A 21,965-nucleotide genomic window follows, 5' to 3' on the forward strand; every position below is an offset into this window, starting at 1 on the left:
GGAGGAAGCTCCTTTAATTTTCACAGCTCTCAAACTATCTCCCAGTTATGAGACATGCTATCATCAAATAGCCTACCTTACCTACTTTTTGTGTCAAATACATACTATAATGAATCATCTCAGTGCCTAATTCCAAAGTGGATAATGCAGCATAATATGAATAGCCTGCTCTTTTGGAGAAGAAAACAATGCAAAGTAATGAGGAGTCCTTAGGTATAAAAAATTGAGCAAATTCTAAAGGATAATTTCTTCTTTCTCAAAAGCACAGAATAATCAAATTTAAAAGTAAAGATAAAATTAAGGATATCTACTTCACTGAAGGATAATTGTGATTCTATGACCAATCAATTGATTCATATGTGAGACTCACTAGTATTATAATTTATTTTGGCCTAAGAATATGTAGTAAAGTTTATATTCTGTAAAAAAATCATTTCCCCAAAAGTTATGAAACATGACATTCATTGTATTAGTTTAATTTCTGCTGAAATCAGAGCTTGCCCCAAATAAACATTTAAAAGTATTTCTTACAAACTTTCTTGAACTTTTAGACAAGTCCTTTACATCCACAGTTATTTCAACTTTAAAAGAAACTCTAAAAGGGTAGGTACATTATTCTCTACAATGTACTAATACACAAAGTGAGATTAGGAGAATATAGGAGACTTGGTAGAGAACTTACAATAAATGTGTAAGGCTAATGTAACAGAATGTTGATTAGGACTTTTCTTATTGCCCTGAGGTTGTCTACCAGAACTCACAGCTGAAAATTGAGGAAAAAAAGTGATACTACATCACTAAGTATCTTTTTCTAAAAGGAGCCTCCATCAAGAGGCCCAGAATTAGGTCCAGATGTCACCCTACTTGTGTTCCCACTCACTCATACCACAGTCAGCCACCACCCTACTGCTTCACCCTAGTATACTAAGGAGAGCACCAGGGAAGGTGGAGAGTTAATCAAAGTGACTCCTCTGCCTCCTTGTGGTAGTAGGGGTGGGGTGCTGTTTGTTTTCTTGTTGAAACCAAATTATCTGAGAGGGAGACAGAACATGAGAGACTCCTAACTCTGGGAAATGAACAAGGGGTGGTGGAAAGGGAGGTGGGTGGGGGTGACTGGGTGACGGGCACTGAGGGGATGAGCACTGGGTGTTATGCTATATGTTGGCAAATTGAACTCCAATAAAAAAAATATATGTGTTTCAAAAAAAAAAAAAAAAAGAAAGAAAGAAACCAAATTATATGGCATTCCAAGGAAAAACATTCATAAAATTGAGGATATATGTAAAAAGAATAGAGAGGCATTTCAGTCTTTGGCAAATGTGTTTTTCAGGATTATTTTGGCTATTGAAAGCCTTTGCAATTCCATATGAATTAGAAGATCTGTACTTCTTTTGCTATAAAAGGGCTATTTAAATTTTGATAGAGATTGCATTGTATCTGCAGATCCCTTTCAGCAATATTGGTATTATAACTCTTCTTTATCTAATTCCATAAGATGTAAAGTAGATTATTTCTCTGAAATCTTTTTTTTATTTTTTTATTTTTTAATATTTATTTTTATTTTATTTTATTTTTTTTATGATAGTCACAGAGAGAGAGAGAGAGGCAGAGACACAGGCAGAGGGAGAAGCAGGCTCCATGCACCGGGAGCCCGATGTGGGATTCGATCCCGGGTCTCCAGGATCACGCCCTGGGCCAAAGGCAGGCACCAAACCGCTGCGCCACCCAGGGATCCCTGAAATCTTTCTTTTCAATTGTACTCATTGATTCCTGTAAATGTTTTTCTGAGCGGTGCTTTCACTGCACCCCAAAAGTTTTGGTATGTTGTGTTTTCATTTTCATTCATCTCTAAATACTCTCTAATTTGCTTTGTGATTTTCCTTTTCATTGATCCACTGGTTGTTGAATGTGTTGTGTATTGTCCACATATTAGTGACATTTACAGTTTTCTTTCTGTTACTGATTTCTATAGTCATTTCATTGGTGTCAAGAAGACACTTTGCAGGATTTCAATATTACAAAATGTACTGTGACTGTTTTTGAGGCCTAACACATAGTCCTGGAGATTTTTTTATTTGCACTTGAGAAAGATGTGTGTTCTATTATTTTGGGGTCTAGTATTCTTTATATGCCTATTGCGTCTACTTAGTTTGGTTTTGTTTTTGTCCTCTGTATCCTTGTTACTCTTCTGAGTAGATAATCCATTCATTATTGAAAGTGGAGTATTAAAGTCTACAAGTATTATTTTGCAACTTTCTGTCTCTCCCTTCAAATGTGGCAGGGTTTGCTTCACATACTGTGTGGCTCTGTGTTTTAAATATGTTTATAATTTTTGTATCTTCTTAATGAATTGGCCCTTTTCTCAATATGTGATATTTTTGTCTCTTATAACAATATTTGACCTAAAGTCATTTTTTTCTGATATTAATATAAATACCCCTTCTCTTTTAGTTGAAGTTGGAATAGCTTTTTTCCCCCCATCCTTTCGCTTTCATCATATTCCTGCCTTTTGATCTAAAGAAACTCTCATAGACAGCATAGTATTGGATCATGTATTTTCAATCATTCTGGTCATATCTTACTTTTGATTGAAGAGTTTAATTTATTTACACTCAAAATAATTACTGACAAAGAAGGACTTATTACTTTCTTTTTGTTATTGGTTTTCAAATGTCTTATACTTTTCATCCCTCATTGACTCCATTACTGCCTTCCTTTGTGTTTAGCTGATTTTTGTAGTGACATGTTTCCATTCCCTTCCCTTTTGTTTCTATTGGTTTAGATATTTTCTTAGTGAATACCATTGGAATTACAATTAACATAGTAAATTTATAACAATCTAGTTTGAATTACCACCAAATTATCTTCAATAACATACAAAAACTCTAGTCCTCTTCTCCTTGGGCTGGCCCCCTGGCCCAGTCAGCCAGCCCTCTGCATACCCCACCTCCCCTCTCCTGGGTCCTCAGCCTTGCATGCAGGACATGTATCCAAAGCCCACCCTGAGGGGTGCTGGGCAGGACTCATCCCCAGGCCTGTCCTTACTGTGGGTGTGGCAGCCACTGTTCCATGCCCCCTCAGCCTCCCTCACAAGGACTCCTGATTGGGGAATAGGCTGTCAGCCAGGCCTCCCTGGTGGGCATTTTGTGTTCAGCAATAAAGGCTCTGTCCTGGGGAGTGAGACTCTAGTGCTATACAGTTCCATCTCTCCCCATTATATTGTTGCTTTTGCAAGTTGTTTCTTTATATATTGTGTGACAAATAACTTAGATTTATACTTCTTTTATGCATTTGTCTTTTAAATCATGTAGAAAATAAAAATTGTGGTTACAAATAAAAAACATTAATATTGGCTTTTATATTTACCTATGTAGTTATCTTTACCAGAGATCTTTATTTCATCATACAGCTTCTAGTTACCTTCTAGTGTCCCATCATTTCAATGTGGAGAACTCTATCATTACTTGTAGGCAGTTATACTGGTAACAGAATCTCTCAGCTTTTGTTTATCTGGGGATATCTTCATTGCTCTTTCATATTGGAGGGATAGTTTTGCTGAATATAGAATGGAGTGATGGTTTTCCCCCACTATCTTCTGCCCTCCATGCTTTCTGATGAGAAATTAGCTGAGAATATCATTGAGAATCCCTTGTGTATGATTCTGTTTGGCTGAATTTCAGCACATTGATTATAATATAGCCTAGTGTGGATCTCTTTTAGTTTGTCTAACTTGGGGCTTATTGATCATCTTGGATGGGGAAGATTCAGGTATGTCATCATATTTGGGCTTTGGGGGGCTATTATTTCTTTAAATAATCTTCTGCTCCTTTCTCTCTCTCATCTCCTCTGAGACCCCTTTCATGCATATATTGGTCTGCTTTAAGGTGTCTTAGAGTTTTCTGAGGCTCAGTTCATTTTTCTAAATTATTTTTTCTTTCTGTTCCCCAAACTGGATAATTCAATAATCTTATCTTCAGAGTCACTGATTTTTTTTCTTCTTGCTCAAATTTGCTTTTGAACTCCTGCAGTGAATTTTTCATTTATTTTACTTTTAAGCCGCAGAATTTGTATTTTTATAATTTACAACTCTTTATTGATATTATCATTTTGTTCGTAAATCATTTTCCTGAATTCTTTTAATTCTTTGTTCGTGGTATCCTTTGGCTTTGAACATATTTAATAAGACAGTAGGTTTAAGGTCTTTTTTCTATTAAGTCCAAAATCTGTCCTCAGGAATGGTTTCTGTCAGTTTATTGTTATTTTTTCTTTGGGTCATAGTTTACTGTTTATTTCTATGCTGATTTTTTTCTGTTGAAAACTGGGCAGTTGAATATTATAATGTGATAAGTCTGGAAATCAGATTCTCCCTCTTCCCAAGATTTAGCTGTTCTGGATTATTAAAGGTTGTGATCATCTATTTAGTCTTCCAAATTCTTTTTAGAAAGACTCTATTGCTTGTCATGTATGGTCACTAAAATCTCCGTTCTTTTATTTTGTGTTCAGGTAGTGTTTTGACAAAAATTTCCTTGAACACAGGATTAAAAACAAACAAGAAAACACAAAAAAAGCATGTCTCAGTCTTTGCAGAGTGTGTCTGTTCTGGAGCTGTTTGTAACTGTGTCTTAGCCTTCGTTTCCTGCTTGCCCTGCACCTGGAGATCAGCCAGATGTAAAAGCTTAGGATTTTCTCATGTCTTTTTAGAGTGTGCATCCTGTCCTATCCATGCATGTAGCTTTCTTAATTCCCTAGAATAGACTCACACTTTTGAGAATCCTAATATCCTAAGGAAATTCTCACCTCAGCTTCTCCTCCCAGGCTTTAGGTGGTCTATTGTATGACTTAGCCATAATCTTTTACCCAGGCACTGCTAGCTTTTTATTTTCCTTACAGTATTTTCAAACAGTATTTCTGCCCAGAGTGAGTTCCAAGGTAGGTAAAACAAAGAGGAATGCCTTGTTTTAGACTTCAGGTAGTCCTCAAACTGATCAGCCTGATTAAAACAGACAAACACAATAATTTATCAGTGTGATTTGTTCTACCCGCTTCAAAACAGGAGATCAGTCTCACCATGAGAATGCAGTCTGTCATCTTCAGGACTGTTTCTGAGCCAGGGAATGGTATGAGACAAAGCCAGGTAAAAACCCCACAAAGCTTTTCCACCATTTTTAAGTTGCCTTTTTCCTGATGCAGTGTTCATTTCATTGCTGTAAACTCTTGACTATTTTCCAGAAATCTCACAGAGTTGGTTCTAAAAACATCTGCTTGTTTTTCAATGTTTCTTTGGAAGGACAGACATTTGGAGACAACTTCACCAGTTCATTTATGTGACTCCTATTTTTAAAATATTATATTTTTCCCCTCACTATAACTCTTCTTTCCTCCCAGACTCCAATTATATGTATCTGGAGATAATAAGAGTATGACAGGTATTGATAAGTGGGTACAAATCTTGAGCTATACTTATATATGTATCTATTACTTCCTTTAAGCTGTTTGATATTGTCTCATTTTCTTTGTGACTCTGTTAACCTTTTTATTTATTTATTTATTTATTTATTTATTTATTTATTTTTATTTATTTATTCATAGAGAGAGAGAGACAGAGACAGAGACAGAGACACAGGCAGAAGGAAAAGCAGGCTCCATGCAGGGAGCCTGATGTGGGTCGATCTTGGTTCTCCAGGATTGTGCCCTGGACTGAAGGCAGCGCTAAACTGCTGAGCCACCCAGGCTGCCCAACCTTTTTTTTTTAAAGAAATCTTTTTTGGGTCACCCTGGGTGGCTCAGCAGTTTAGCGCTGCTTTCAGCTCAGAGCACAATCCTGGAGACCTGGGATCCAGTCCCACGTTGGGCTCCCTGCATGGAGCCTGCTTCTCCCTCTGCCTGTGTCTCTGCCTCTGTCTCTCTCATGAATAAATTTAAAAAAAAATTCTTTTTAAAGTTTAAATAAATCTTTTTTCTTTCTTTCTTAAGAAATTTCTATTGATCTGTATTCAGTTTCCTCTTTTTTCTACCATTACCAATCTATTATTAAGCAAGAGAGTAAAATTTACATTTCATCTATTCTACATTGCCTTTCTAAAATTTCTTTTTGATTTTTATGTATAGTTTTCATTTCTCTACTAAGCTTCCCTATCTGTTCACTCATTAATACCATATTTTTCCTTAACCCTTTGAATCATATTTTCTTTTTCTTAAAGATTTTATTTATTTATTCATGAGAGACACAGAGAAAGAGAGGCAGAGACACAGGCCAAGAGAGAAGCAGGCTCCATGCAGGGAGCCTGAGGTGGGACTTGATTACAGGTCTCCAGGATCACGCCCTGGGCTGAAGGCGGCGCTAAACCGCTGAGCCACCCGGGCTGCCCTGAATCATATTTTCTTTAATATTTTGGACATATATTTAATGAGCATTTTAAAATCTTTGTCTGCTACATCCAACGTCTAGACAATTTTAGAGTTGATTTTTAGTAGCTACTTTTTTCTTGACAATGGGTCTTATTATCCTGTTTTATTGTCTATTGTTATTTATCCTACACTAACCTTTGTGACTGGTATGTTGTGTAGATACCAGATTTTTTATTCTTCCTCTGAATGGTGCTGATTTTTTTTATGTTGTAAAGAATTAAATAACTGTATAGTCACCATGAATTTGGATAGGCTTGCTTTTGCACATTTTTAAGGCAAGTTTGTAAAAAAAAACCTAAGGTATTCTCAAAACCCCAATAACATGGTACAACCCACCCTCTAAACTCTTTTCACCTAGAATTTTCAAAGGCATTAATTTGGGGCTTTGTTAATGTGATACTACATTAGACCTTACTCTAAAACAAGGGTCAGCAAACATATGGACCTGTTTCTCTATAACACCAAGCTAAGAATTTTTTTTAAATGTTTTTAAAGGGCTTTTAAAAAGAAAGAGTAATAGGAAGAAGGGGAGAAGAATGAAAAGGAGGAGCAAGAGAGATTGTATAGGTCACAAAACCTAAAATATTTATTACTTAGCATTTACAGAAAAATTTTGCCAATCTTCACTTGAGGACATAGTCCTTCTTCCTAAGGCACAGCCTTTATGTATATCTCTGTTGGATGCTACATTTATCAGAATAGTGTTATGCAGATTGCTCCTCTCTGGTATGCCAGAAATTCAAAGTTCTTCATCACTAAAGAATCCATAATACCACATAGACTTAGAGCCCCCACTGTACAGCACTCTTGTCTCTGGCAACCTGCTGTACATGTCTAGACTTGTCTGTTACCCTGAATTCTGATCTCTCTCTATTTTTTTATCTGTCTTTTTTATTCAGCTGGACGACTGTACTCTGCTTGGGTTCCAGCTCATGCATGTATCTGGAACTTAGTGAACAGTAAAGAAGTGATAGTTATTTTAACCAACAACTCATTAAAATCTTAAAATAATGATATGAGTTAGATATCACTACTTTGTTTCACAGATGGAACAACTGAGTCTCAAAAAGTTTAAGCTACTTTCCATAAGTCACAGTAATTGGTTCTTTTCATTAAAATATGTGGGATAAAAAAATATGTGGGATAATATATGTGTGCAATGTATAAAAGGCAGTGGAACAGATTCCATTGAAATTGATGGAGATGGGCCTTTCTCCTATACCTGAAATCACCTCCATGCTGATTATCTAGTACCATTCTGTAGACATTCTAAAATAGAAAAGAAATTTTCAAAGTCTGAAGCAATTGAGCATATTAACTTTAGTAGCATTTAATTATGGACTAATCACTATAATTATTTGAATTACCTAAATAAATGCTAAGTATCTATGTAAGTACATACATTGTATATAACTACCTTGATTATTTGATAAAGTGAAAGTTATGCAACAGTTCGTTTTCAAAAAAAATCATACTAATTGAAGGACAGGTGAACAACAGAATAAGAATAGTTGGGAAAACATTTTAGTTGTATGAGGAATCATTTTGAAAACACAAAATTATATTCAGTAAATGTGAATTAAAATGTTTTGCCATATTCTCAAGAGAACACAGTGATATTCTCTGAAAGAATACTACTCTAAAAGAATACCACTACTTATACCAAAGTTCAAGATTTGGCATTCAGCTCATTTTCATTATATTATGAGCAAATTTATAAATAGCCAGCTTTTTTGTGATTGTATACATAGATATATTTGGGATAGTGTGAGAGATAGGAATTCAGTTGAGGGGGAAGAGTGTAATGCTATTGTATCTTTAAAAAAATAACTGGAGTCATTTAAGTAGTACTATATTTTAAATTAATTAATTAAGTAGCTTCAAATCTCTGCTGGACCTGAAAGGACTTGCTTTAACATTGAAATAAAAGAGATAAGCTTTCAGTTTAACAGAAACCTTTGACAACTAAGAAATAAATCTGTCCTCAAAACAACCTCTGAATCTCTTTATTAATTATTTTTTAAAAATTAGTTTTAATCTATCTGGAATTAGGGTGATCAAAATATAATGGTTTTTAAATATATAGTTCACTCTAGTATATACTAAGAAGGCAATGAGAATTATAAATCTTGACATGAGATTTATGCTATACAGATAGACCAGGTACATAGGAGAGGGGGGATAAAGTGGGATTTATTACTGATGCCTGAGATTTTAGTCATGTTGCTAACTTCAGTGCTCCTAATTTAGGTATGTCAGATGGGACCAGATGTACTCTAAGATCTTTGACTACTTGTGAATAAGGTTTACATTCCAAAGGCCTATTCTATCCAGCTCTATGGAGACTGTATAACTAGTAGAGAAACAATAATTTGAGAAATCTAAGACCAGGTAATCTATGTGTTTGTGCTGGCTTATTCTCATCAGGAAAAGGATTCATGTCATTTGTGCAGATTACATTTCTCACATCTGTCTACTCCAACTCTGCCAATAAAATTTCCACATGACACACACTGAACTGTGAGAAAGGAATTTTCTAAAGGCATCAGAGTAGCTATGCAACACAGTATAACACCAAACCATTTGGGAAAGATCAGTGATTAAAGATTAGCTTGCCAGTGATGGCAAGTGAATCATTTTTATGGCTTTAAAGATGAATCTCTAGGTTGGTTAATATAAAAATGGTGGCTTTCTGAATATCTTCTCTATTCTTAACCTTGCTTAAGCCACACATTTCTGTCTCTCTTTTATTTTTATTTGAGAGAGAGAGAGAGAAAGCACAAGCAGGGTGAGGAGCAAAGGGAGAAGCATACTCCCCGCTGAGCATGGAGCCTGATGCAGGGATTGATTCCAGGACTCCAGGATCATGATCTGTGCCAAAGGCATATGCTTAAGCTTAACCCACTGAGCCACCCAGGTGCCCGTAAGTCACACATTTCTCTGAAAATTTGAAAAGGACTATGTATTATTTCCACAGAGAAAGAAAATATAAATAGACATGCATAATATTTTGTACACAATTTCAGGGCATTCACATACTCCATTAAACCCATCAAGAAACTAAAACACTACATTAAAAATCCCTGTTTCATAATTAAGTGTTAGTGGGAGGAAAGGGGAATTGAAAATGAAGACCACACTGAAAGGGAAGTGTTTTATTTTATTTTTAAAAATGAGACTAGAAATTTTGCAAAGAGGTGGCAAATCTCTATCATATAGCATTTCTTTTCTCCCATGAGATTCCACAAAAACAATAATAATTTTTATGTCTCAGTACCCAGGTACAAGGCTGTGCTCTTGTTATGTAGTGATAAATGCTCAGGAGAAAATGAAGTGTGTTGTTGAATAACAGCCTCTTAGGAGAAGCAGTCCACCATAGCCCCTGAGCATCTCAGCATATTCTCACTGGGTATACCAACATATGAAGTTTTGATTACTCTTTATTTGGACCATTTCTTCAGGTAGTTTGCAAAGAAACCTGGAGGATGGGGTATTATCTCCTTCCAAGGAACAGGTTTGCTTCTACTTTTTGAATCTTCTAAACTTAACATGACTCTCCTGTAACACAACCCATTTTGTGTATAGGCATTTAGCACGGACCCTTTGGGTTGCCCCAGTGGGATATGGGTGGCATGGGGATACTACACAAATCAACACGAAGCTCTCATGACTCCTTTTGCTGTGAGTAATACAGTCCTCTGTCTCTGACCCTGGTATTCTGTCAACTAGTTAGCTTGCAAGTACTATAAATCAGGTTCTGCACAGTTTCTGACACAAACTACGCCAAAACTTGGTGGCTAAAAAAAAAATAGTCCTTCATGGTTTTGTGTTAGGAATTCCAGCAATGCTTGGCTGAATGATTCATCTGCTCCACATGGTGTCAACTGGGGTCACTCGGTGGCATTCAGCTAATGGCTGAGAAGGCCTAGAGGATCCAAGAAAGATTCATTCACTTGCCTGATGTCTTGGCAGTGCCACTAGAAAATTGAATTCTTCTGAAACTATCTGTCCTGTAGTCTTAGGGTCCCTGCACATTATTTCCACAGCAAAGTAGTCACAGATCAGATTTCTTATAGGGTGGCTCATGGCTTCAAGAGTAAACGCCCCCAGAGACCTAGGTGGAAGCTGGAGGACATCTTATGGCCTAACCTCAAAAGTCCCAGAAATTCACTACTGTCAACTTCTATTAGTCAAACCAGCTCAGTATTCATAGGAGGGGAATTAGGCCCTAAATCTCCATGGAAGGACTGTTAGAAATTTGGTATTTATTTATTTAAGATTTTATTTATTTATTTGAGAGAGAGAGAGAAAAATCTCAAGCTGGGGCAGGGGGTCAGAGGGAGAGGAAGAAGCAGACTCCACGCTGAGCAGGGAACCTGACAAGGGGCTCAATCCCAAGGCACTGAGATCATGACCTGAGCAAGGCAGGTGCTTAACCAACTGAGCCACCCAGGTGTCCCTGTTATTTATTTTTAAACTGCCACAGTAGGTGCTTAATAAGGATTACTTGTGGGTTTTTTTTTTTTTCTAAACCTCTGAGCCTATCACTTAAGTTTTCAAATAGATTCTGGGCTCATATAATTATAACAGGGTTTTTGCTATACCCTTTGATGATAGATGATAGAGAGATAGTGAGATAGCCAGATTGAGACTATAAATGCATCTTTTTTGTCACCTCTTGAAAAATAAGTTTTCTGCATTTAAAATTCCTTAGAATATTTTACTGGGGGCTTGGGGTTGGATTTTGAGAGAAATAAAAGAAGTATCTAAACCTTTAGCACCACTGATCTCTTTAATAGGCATCTTGTTTTTATCAATTTTAGTCAGATAAACGCATACTCTGTTTACACGTTAATTGAGATGAAATTACCTATTGTTAATTATTTAGCATTTCATTTTGTTTGAAGAGTTTTAGTCATCAAATGAAAGAGTTTAGTCAGAATCCCCTCAATATTTAGAATTAAATATGTAGGTATGATAGGTAAGGCTCAGGAGTTGAAATGGAGTCTGGTTTGTTGTTAATTTTCTTTTTCTTGTTCTGAAAATTAAACTTTACCACATTTAAATTAGTCAATTTATTTGAAGATAGTGCAATAAATTATTATTTCATGAAGAATGATAGAACTAATACATTTTTTACATTTGGGTTTATGTTTAGGTGATAATGATCATTTCAATAGATACTCATTTTTTTCCTGACCCTTTATTGTATTTATACTCAATAGAAGTTAATGGTAACATGTATTTTGAAAAATATCTGAACCTTTTATTTTTAAAATGTTTAAAGTTGTAAAGTGTTACTAAATATTCAAAAATAACATTATTACTGGTTTAATCAGGAAAAAGAGATCAAAATAATCAATCTGAAAACATTCCAAGGTCTGGAATATGACAACTGATAAAAACTTAAAAAGAACTCAAAGAAATTTAAAAACACTAAAGCATTAAGAACTTAAAGCAAAGGTGCCTTGGGTGCCTCAGTTGGTTACACATCTGTCTTTGGCTCAGGTCATGATCCTGGGGTCCTAGGATCAAGCCCCACATTGGACTCCTTGCTCAGAGAGGAGCCTGCTTCTCCCCACACCCCTACCCCCAGCTTATTCTCTCTCTCAAATAAATAAATAAAATCCTTAAAAAAAAAGAACTTAAGGCAAAAGTACTTTTTAAATGATGGTTATCTCAAAACACAAAAGTTAAAATATCAAAACAAAAATAAGTCTAAAATACTACAAAAAAGGCAGCAAAATTAGAAGCCCAATACTAAGAATGTTCTAAATATTAAAAAAAAACTCTTGTAATACTATAATACAACAAAATAAATATGAAAAAGACCACAAAATTCTAAACTCGGTCTCTTTATATCAGTGGTTCTCACGCATGACATTTATACTTTGAGGCACACTGCCTGCAGAATACCCAGAGTTATTTATGCACATTTTGTGGTACCCTGAATATAATTTCACCCACTTCTTTCTTATTCAAGGTCTATCAGAATGAAAGTCAATGTAATTGTACAAATAATCTAAATTCCTCTTTATTAAAAATAAATCTTTGTTACTTTAATTCACCAGTAAAAAAAAAAAAAAAAATGATGTTCTTTCTGCCTGAAATATTCTTCCAAACACTGTCTTGGTAAGTTCCAGCCAACCATGAGGTCTCAACAAAGAATCATTTCCCCGAGGAGGTCTTCCTAAATACTCCTTATTGGCAATCAATTTGAATTAGGTCCCTTCTATGGTTCCTTTTCTTTTTTTTTTTTTAATTTATTTATGATAGTCACAGAGAGAGAGAAAGAGAGAGGCAGAGACACAGGCAGAGGGAGAAGCAGGCTCCATGCACCGGGAGCCCGACGTGGGATTCGATCCCGGGTCTCCAGGATCGGGCCCTGGGCCAAAGACAGGCGCCAAACCGCTGCGCCACCCAGGGATCCCTATGGTTCCTTTTCATAGCACTAGCTATCTCTCCTTCATAAGGCTCAGCACAAGTTGTAATCAAACATACATTCATTTTTTATTGTTGTTCTCCCCAACCTCTAGAATGTAAATTTTTAGACAGCAGGGACTTTGTCTTGTTCACTACTGTGTACTCCAACTTACTGAACAATCCCTACCTAGCATATAATAGGTACCCAATCAGTAAATGTTTGTTGAAGAAATATAAATGTATGGCTTCTCAACTAACCATAATTCACAAGCGTTTCAAAATACTGCAGTTGACAACCAATATTGTTAGACTGGAACCTTCTCAATCAATATTGTTAGACTGGAAATTTTTGAAGGATCAAACCATTACCAAGATGGGTTGAACTAGAAGCTACTAGGATATCCTCTGATTTTGTTATAAGATTGAGTCACATTGTATCTTCTGTATTCTAAGAAGGTCAAGTTCCAAACTGGTTATGTCACTCATTCAGTCAAGAAATATTTGTTAAGTGCCTATATATATATATATATCAAGAACAGTACTATACACTGAGGATATGTTTCAGTCAAGATAGGCCAGGATTAGCCAAAGCAAGACTTTGTCTTACTGAAGGGAATATATGCCTGTTCACCCTTCTGCTCAACAAATATTTGGCTCACTTTCCCTTTTGCAAGTGGGTATATACTCTCCCTCTCTGAGGAAGACAAATCAAAAAGTTGGATTATTTTTCAAGGAAGTGAGCACAAAGCCTAAGGTCTCTGAACAACTGCCTACCTCAGAACCCAAGAATGGTTCTGAAAATTAAAAAGACAAGTTATCAGCTCCCCACATATTCAGCATACCATGGTGGGGCAAGGACAGGATAATCTCAATTAGCACCACCAATGGAAAGGGGAAGAATGAGAGACAAAAAGCAGTGGATATTTTCAGCAATTCTGAAATCCCAATGGGCAGTCTTTCCCTGTTGCTAGCAAATCTTTGAATGAGGGTATGGTTTAAACCTGGGAAGAGTCTCCTCAGAGTTGTAGATCTTGCTTCTGCCATCTGGGATGTTCTCCCCTTTCCATCATCCTCTTTGACTCCAAGCAAATGAACATTGGGAAATATGTATGACTTCGGGCATGCAACTTTTTCAGCTTACTTCTTACCCTTAGAAAAAAAGGTACAAAGGTTGTTTTAAATCTTAAACAGTTGGACATTTTTATTCCAGAGCTACGGTTTTCCTGGCAGTGCAAGTCTGAAAACATAGCAGATCCTTAACCATTCGATTGCAATCAGCATGTTTTAAGAATCCATAGTTATTTTTCAAGATGTAATATACAAAACTGATATATTTCTTTGCTTTATTTCCCCTTACCTCTCTGTCTTGACCTAAAGGCTAGAACCTCGAACTGAGGGCTTTACTGAAAAAACCATATCCTTTGGCTCTTATTCTCAATCAATTCATATAACTGAAGAGATTTATTGGGTATCCATACTCATAATCAGTTTGCCTTCATGGAATTTACTTGGGAGAAAGCATCTACTAAATGGTTATTTCTCAAAGGTTTTCTCAGTTGTTTCTCTTTTTCGTTTAAAGTTGAGAGATTTTAAATTGAGAAGCAGTTATCTTTATTTCTTCAACTGTAAAAAGGATCTGAATTTCTGAACTCCATTTCTTTACATCAGTTTACAAATTGGCCAGTTTCTTTTTTTCTTTTTTTTTAAGATTTTTTTTTTTATTCATGAGAGACACAGAGCGAGAGAGAGAGGCAGAGACACAGGCAGAGGGAGAAGCAGGCTCCATGCAGGGAGCCCGATGTGGGACTCGATCCCAGGACTCCAGGATCACACCCCAGGCTGCAGGCGGCACTAAACCGCTGTGCCACTGGGGCTGCCCCAATTGGCCAGTTTCTTGAGCTAAATTCTTTCTTGTAACTCCTTCAATTATCCAACATCTTTCTAGAGGTATGAGCAAATTAGTACATGATCTGTTTTGCCAGTTAGCACAGGATAAACATTCTGCTCCCACAATCTAGGTCACAATCTTCATAACCTCTAATAGTTTCCTAGTTTGCACCCACTTGCAAAAGGGAAAGTGAGCCAAATATTTGTTGAGCAGAAGGGTGAACAGGCATATATTCCCTTCAGTAAGACAAAGTCTTGCTTTGGCTAATCCTGGCCTATCTTGACTGAAACATATCCTCAGTGTATAGTACTGTTCTTGATATATATATATATAGGCACTTAACAAATATTTCTTGACTGAATGAGTGACATAACCAGTTTGGAACTTGACCTTCTTAGAATACAGAAGATACAATGTGACTCACTCTTATAACAAAATCAGAGGATGTCCTAGTAGCTTCTAGTTCAACCCATCTTGGTAATGGTTTGATCCTTCAAAAATTTCCAGTCTAACAATATTGATTGAGAAGGTTCCAGTCTAACAATATTGGTTGTCAACTGCAGTATTTTGAAATGCTTGTGAATTATGGTTAGTTGAGAAGCCATACATTTACATTCATTGCACTGAACCAATGTTACAACATGTTCCTTCTATCTATCTGATTTCTTTTTGTGTGTGTGCTTTGTTGAAGTATAGTTGACCTTCAAACAATGTGGGGGTTAGGGGAGCCATCCTCCACATAGTCAAAGATCTACATATATATTTGACTCCCCCAAATGTTTTTTTTTCCAAAGATCTATTTATTTTAGAGAGAGAGAGAGATAGGGAGAGTGAGCAAGGCAGATAGAAAGAATCTCAAGCAGACTACCCACTGAACACGGAGCCTGAAACAGGGCTCAATCCCACAACCCATGAGATCATAACTTGAGCCAAAACCAAGAGTCAGATGCTTAACCAACTGAGCAAATCAGGCACCTTGACTCCCCCAAATCTTAACTACTAATAGGCTACTATTGATCAGAAGACTTACTGATAACACAAATGGTTGATTAACACATGTTCTATATATTTTTTATATACTGTATTCTTTTTTTAAGATTTTATTTATTCATGAGAGACAGAGAGAGAGAGAGAGAGAGAGAGAGAGAGAGGCAGAGACACAGGTAGAGGGAGAAGCAGGCTCCGTGCAGGGAGCCTGAGGTGGGACTTGATTACAGGTCTCCAGGATCACGCCCTGGGCTGAAGGCGGCACAAGACTGCTGAGCTGCCCTATATATGTATTCTTATCAAGTAAACTAGAGAAAAGAAAATGTTATTAAGAAAATCATAAGGAAAAGAAAATACATTTGCAGTGTTATACCATAAAAAATCTTCATGTAAGTGGACTCATGCATTTCAAACTTATACAGTTTTATAATTTCAAACTTATACAGTTATGTAAGTTCAAAATTATACAGTTGGTCAACTGTATAATTGAAAAAAAACCATTTATGTGGATTTAAGGAATATAACTTGATATTTTGATATATGTATGCCTTGTGAAATGATCACCACAATTAAGCTAATTGAAAAATCTATCACCTCCATGTAGTTATCTTTTTTAATTTTTCTGTGGTGAGAGTACTTAAGATACACCCCCTTAAAAATATCAAGTATGTAATATGCTATTATTAATTTCAGTCACCATGCTACACATTACATCTTTAGGACTTATTCATTCTGCACAATTGAAACTCTGTACCCCTTTGATCAACATCTTCTTTTACCCTCCACTTAGCCCCTGACAACCAACATTCCTCTCTGATTCTATGGGTTTGTCTATTTTAAATTCCACATATAAATGATATCATGCAATATTTGTCTTTATGTGTCTGTTTTATTGTACTTAGCATAAGTTTATCCATGTTGTCACAAATGATAAGATTTCCTTCTTTTTTCTGTGTATACAATTTCTATATCTGTTGGGATGAGCTGAATTATGCTGAAGTAACACCACCAAAATTTTATCAGCTTAACATAACCAAAGTATATTCCTTACTCATTCAAAGTGCTTCACGTCCAGATGAGTTCCTAAGGGAAGCTGTGTTCCACATAGTGGCATAGCATGCCAGATTGCTTTAATTTTGTGACATTTTATCAATTAATACACGCTTCCATAATTTCTAGAATCTGGGAAGAAAGAGCATGGAGAATTGTACACTAACTCTTAAGTGCTTCTTTCTAGAAGTGACATTTCCAATGACAGTTAATTGACCAACACACACACACACACACACACACACACACACACATTTCTGGATATCTAACTTTGAGGAATAATGTGCTTGAAAGTAGAGGAGAACCAAAAATCTTCGTGAGCACTAATATCATCTGTCACACAATAGAGTGCACAAGAAGGGCCTAATGACATGACTAGGCACCAGCTAAAAGCTATGTAGGAAAGCCTATGCTCTTACAGGCTTACATAATGCAAACATTACTTGGTTGACTTCAAGATTTCTTTCTCTTACTAACTTGAAGCTTATAGGAAAATAGTGAGACAGGTTTATAATAGAGTATAGAAGGAGGAGAGTTGCTTCTGGGATACATGGGAGGTAAAGTAATTAGTGCATACTGAAGTAAAAGAAGGTGTGTGTGTGTGTGTGTGTGTGTGTGTGTGTGTAACTGGTACTGTGAATAAAATAAGTAAAATATATCTGCCCTCATAAAGTTTACATTCCCATGCAGACTTTATGTTCAGATCTAGGGACTTATGAAGACAAGATTATTTTTTTCATGAAGAAACCAGTTTTGAGGGAAAACAAAGAGGCAGCTTTGGAAGCCAATCAGGGAAGATCTTGCTTTCTCAGGGATCAGCAAAGTTCTTGTGTGTCCTGGGAGTAGTAATGGATTGGAGATGACTGCTGTAACATGAGATTTGCATTTTATATCACAGTAAAGAGGCATTCGTCTTTTATGTTGCTATGAAGGTACATGAAAAAGTAGAGAAGGAGGTGAGGGGCAAGATGGCGGAAGAGTAGGGTGCCCAAGTCACCTGTCCCCACCAGATTGCCTAGATAAACTTCAAATCATCCTGAAAACCTACGAATTCAGCCTGAGATTTAAAGAGAGAACAGCTGGAATGCTACAGTGAGAAGAGTTCACGCTTCTATCAAGGGAGGAAGACGGGGAAAAAAGAAATAAAGAAACAAAAGGCATGCAAGGGGTGAGGAGCCAGGCTGAGGCCTCAGCGAGTGCCCCCAGGACAGGAGAGCCCCGTCCAGGAGAAGCAGGAGCTGCACCAGTCTTCTAGGGCGGAAAGGCCTCGCAGGGAGTAAGAGCAGGACCCCAGAAGGGTGGGGATGCCCTCAGGCTCCCTGGGACACTAACAGACCCCTGCGCCCCGGGGAGAGCGCCGCGCCCCGGGGAGAGCGCCACACCCCGCGGGCCGAGCTCCCTAAAGGGCTGCAGCGTGCACACCCCAGGACCCGGAATCAGCTCGGAGGGGCTCGGGCAGAGGAAGAGGCTCTGTGCAGAGGGGGCTGCGTGGCTGGGAGCAGCTCGGAGGGGCTCGGGAGGTGGCTCCGCGGAGGGGGCTGTGGCCCGGGAGCGCGAATCCAACAGCGCAGACCGGGAGCACAGGGCGCCGGGGACACGGCCCAGGATCCGGCCTCCTCCCGGGACAGGCAGAGGCCGGGAGAGCCCAGGACAGCAAGGACGCTCCTGCCCCCAGCTGACCAGATCAGCAGGCCCGCCCCGGAGCCTCCAGGCCCTGCAGACGGAGAGCTCCGGAGTTACTGCCGGAGCTGAATCCAGGTTTCCAGAGCTGGCCCCGCCACTAGGGCTGTTGCTCCTGGGGCCTCACAGGGTAAACAACTGAGCCCTGCACCAGGCAGGGGGCAGAGCAGCTCCCCCAAGTGCTAACACCTGAAAATCAGCACAACAGGCCACTCCCCCAGAAGACCAGCTAGACGGACAGGAGAAAAACAAATTATTGACCAAGCAGCACTGGAAAGTTCCAGGGGAAGTCAAGGGACTTACAGTATACAGAATCAGAGGATACTCCCCTTTGTTTTTTTGTTTTTGTTTTTGTTTTTGTTTTTGTTTTTTTTGCTTTTTGATTTCTGTTTGCTTCCCTCACCGTTTTTCTTTCCTTTCCTTCTTTATTTTCTCTTTTTTTTCCTTTTTTTCTTCCTTATTTCTTTTTTTCTTTTCTTTCCTTCTTTCTCTTCTCTCTTTTTCTCCTTTTCCCAATACAACTTCTTTTTGGCCACTCTGCACTGAGCAAAATGACTAGAAGGAAAACCTCACCTCAAAAGAAAGAATCAGAAACAGTCCTCTCTCCCACACAGTTACAAAATCTGGATTACAATTCAATGTCAGAAAGCCAATTCAGAAGCCCAATTATAAAGCCACTGGTGGCTCTAGAAAACAGCATAAAGGACTCAAGAAACTTCATGACTGCAGAATTTAGATCAGGCAGAAATTAAAAATCAATTGAATGAGATGCAACCCAAACTAGAAGTCCTAACGATGAGGGTTAACAAAGTGGAAGAACGAGTGAGTGACATAGAAGACAAGTTGATGGCAAAGAGGGAAACTGAGGAAAAAAGAGACAAACAATTAAAAGACCATGAAGATAGATTAAGGGAAATAAACGACAGCCTGAGGAAGAAAAACCTATGTTTAATTGGGGTTCCTGAGGGTGCCGAAAGGGACAGAGTTCCAGAATATGTATTTGAACAAATCCTAGCTGAAAACTTTCCTAATCTGGGAAGGGAAACAGGCATTCAGATCCAGGAAATAGAGAGATCCCCCCTAAAATCAATAAAAACCTTTCAACACCTTGACATTTAATAGTGAAGCATGCAAATTCCAACGATAAAGACAAGACCCTTAAAGCAGCAAGAGACAAGACATCCCTAACTTTTATGGGGCGAAGTATTAGGGTAACAGCAGACCTCTCCACAGAGACCTGGCAGGCCAGAAAGGGTTGGCAGGATATATTCAGAGTCCTAAATGAGAAGAACATGCAACCAAGAATACTTTATCCAGCAAGGCTCTCATTCAGAATGGAAGGAGAGATAAAGAGCTTCCAAGACAGGCAGGAACTGAAAGAATATGGGACCTCCAAACCAGCTCTGCAAGAAATTTTAAGGGGGACTCTCAAAAATCCCCTTTAAGAAGTAGTCCAATGGAACAATCCACAAAAACAGGGACTGAATAGATATCATGATGACACTAAACTCATATCTGTCAATAGTAACTCTGAAAGTGAATGGGCTTAATGACCCCATCAAAAGGCGCAGGGTATCAGACTGGATAAAAAAGCAGGACCCATCTATTTGCTTTCTACAAGAGACTCATTTTAGACAGAAGGACACTTACAGCCTGAAAATAAAAGGTTGGAGAACCATTTACCATTCGAATGGTCCGCAAAAGAAAGCAGGGGTAGCCATCCTTATATCAGATAAACTAAAATTTACCCCAAAGACTGTAGTGAGAGATGAAGAGGGACACTATATCATACTTAAAGGATCTATCCAACCAGAGGACTTAACAATCCTCGATATATATGCCCCGAATGTGGCAGCTGCCAAATATATCAATCAATTAATAATGAAAGTGAAGAAATACTTAGATAATAATACACCTATACTTGGTGACTTCAATCTAGCGCTTTCTACACTTGATAGGTCTTCTAAATACAACATCTCCAAAGAAACGAGAGCTTTAAATGATACACTGGACCAGATGGATTTCACAGATATCTACAGAACTTTACATCCAAACTCAACTGAATACACGTTCTTCTCAAGTGCACATGGATCTTTCTCCAGAGTGGACCACATACTGGGTCATAAATCGGGTCTGAACCGATACCAAAAAATTGGGATCGTCCCCTGCATATTCTCAGACCATAATGCCTTGAAATTAGAACTAAATCACAACAAGAAGTTTGGAAGGACTTCAAAAACGTGGAGGTTAAGGACCATCCTGCTCAAAGATGAAAGGGTCAACCAGGAAATCAAGGAAGAATTAAAAGTTTCATGGAAACTAATGAGAATGAAGATACAACCGTTCAAAATCTTTGGGATGCAGCAAAAGCAGTCCTGAGGGGGAAATACATCACAATACAAGCATCCATTCAAAAACTGGAAAGAACTCAAATACAAAAGCTAACCTTACACCTAAAGGAGCTAGAGAAAAAACAGCAAATAGATCCTACACCCAACAGAAGAAGAGAGTTAATAAGGATTCGAGCAGAACTCAACGAAATTGAGACCAGAACTGTGGAACAGATCAACAAAACCAGGAGTTGGTTCTTTGAAAGAATTAATAAGATAGATAAACCATTAGCCAGCCTTATTAAAAAGAAGAGAGAGAAGACTCAAATTAATAAAATCATGAATGAGAAAGGGGAGATCACCACCAACACCAAGGAAATACAAACGATTTTAAAAATATATTATGAACAGCTCTACGCCAATAAATTAGACAATCTAGAAGAAATGGACACATTTCTGGAAAGCCACAGATTACCAAAACTGGAACAGGAAGAAATAGAAAACCTTAACAGGCCAATAACAAGGGAGGAACTTGAAGCAGTCATCAATAACCTCCCAAGACACAAAAGTCCAGGGCTAGATGGCTTCCCAGGGGAATTCTATCAAATGTTTAAAGAAGACACCATACCTATTCTACTAAGGCTGTTTGGAAAGACAGATAGAGATGGAGCACTTCCAAATTTGTTCTATGATGCCAGCATCACCTTAATTCCAAAACCAGACAAAGACCCCACCAAAAAGGAGAATTACAGACCAATATCCCTGATGAACATGGATGCAAAAATTCTCTACAAGATACTAGCCAATAGGATCCAACAGTACTTTAAGAAAATTATTCACCATGACCAAGTAGGATTTATTCCCGGGACACAAGGCTGGTTCAACACTTGTAAAACAATCAATGTGATTCATCATATCAGCAAGAGAAAAACCAAGAACCATATGATCCTCTCAATAGATGCAGAGAGAGCATTTGATAAAATACAGCAACCATTCCTGATCAAAACTCTTCAGGGTGTAGGGATAGAGGGAACATTCCTCAACATCTTAAAAGCCATCTACGAAAAACTGACAGCAAATATCATTCTCAATGGGGAAGCACTGGAAGCCTTTCTTGATCAGGAACAAGACAGGGATGTCCACTCTCACCACTGCTATTCAACATAGTCCTGGAAGTCCTAGCCTCAGCAATCAGACAA

Source organism: Canis lupus, chromosome X, assembly GCF_011100685.1.
Source record: "Canis lupus familiaris isolate Mischka breed German Shepherd chromosome X, alternate assembly UU_Cfam_GSD_1.0, whole genome shotgun sequence".
Lineage (NCBI taxonomy): Eukaryota > Metazoa > Chordata > Mammalia > Carnivora > Canidae > Canis > Canis lupus.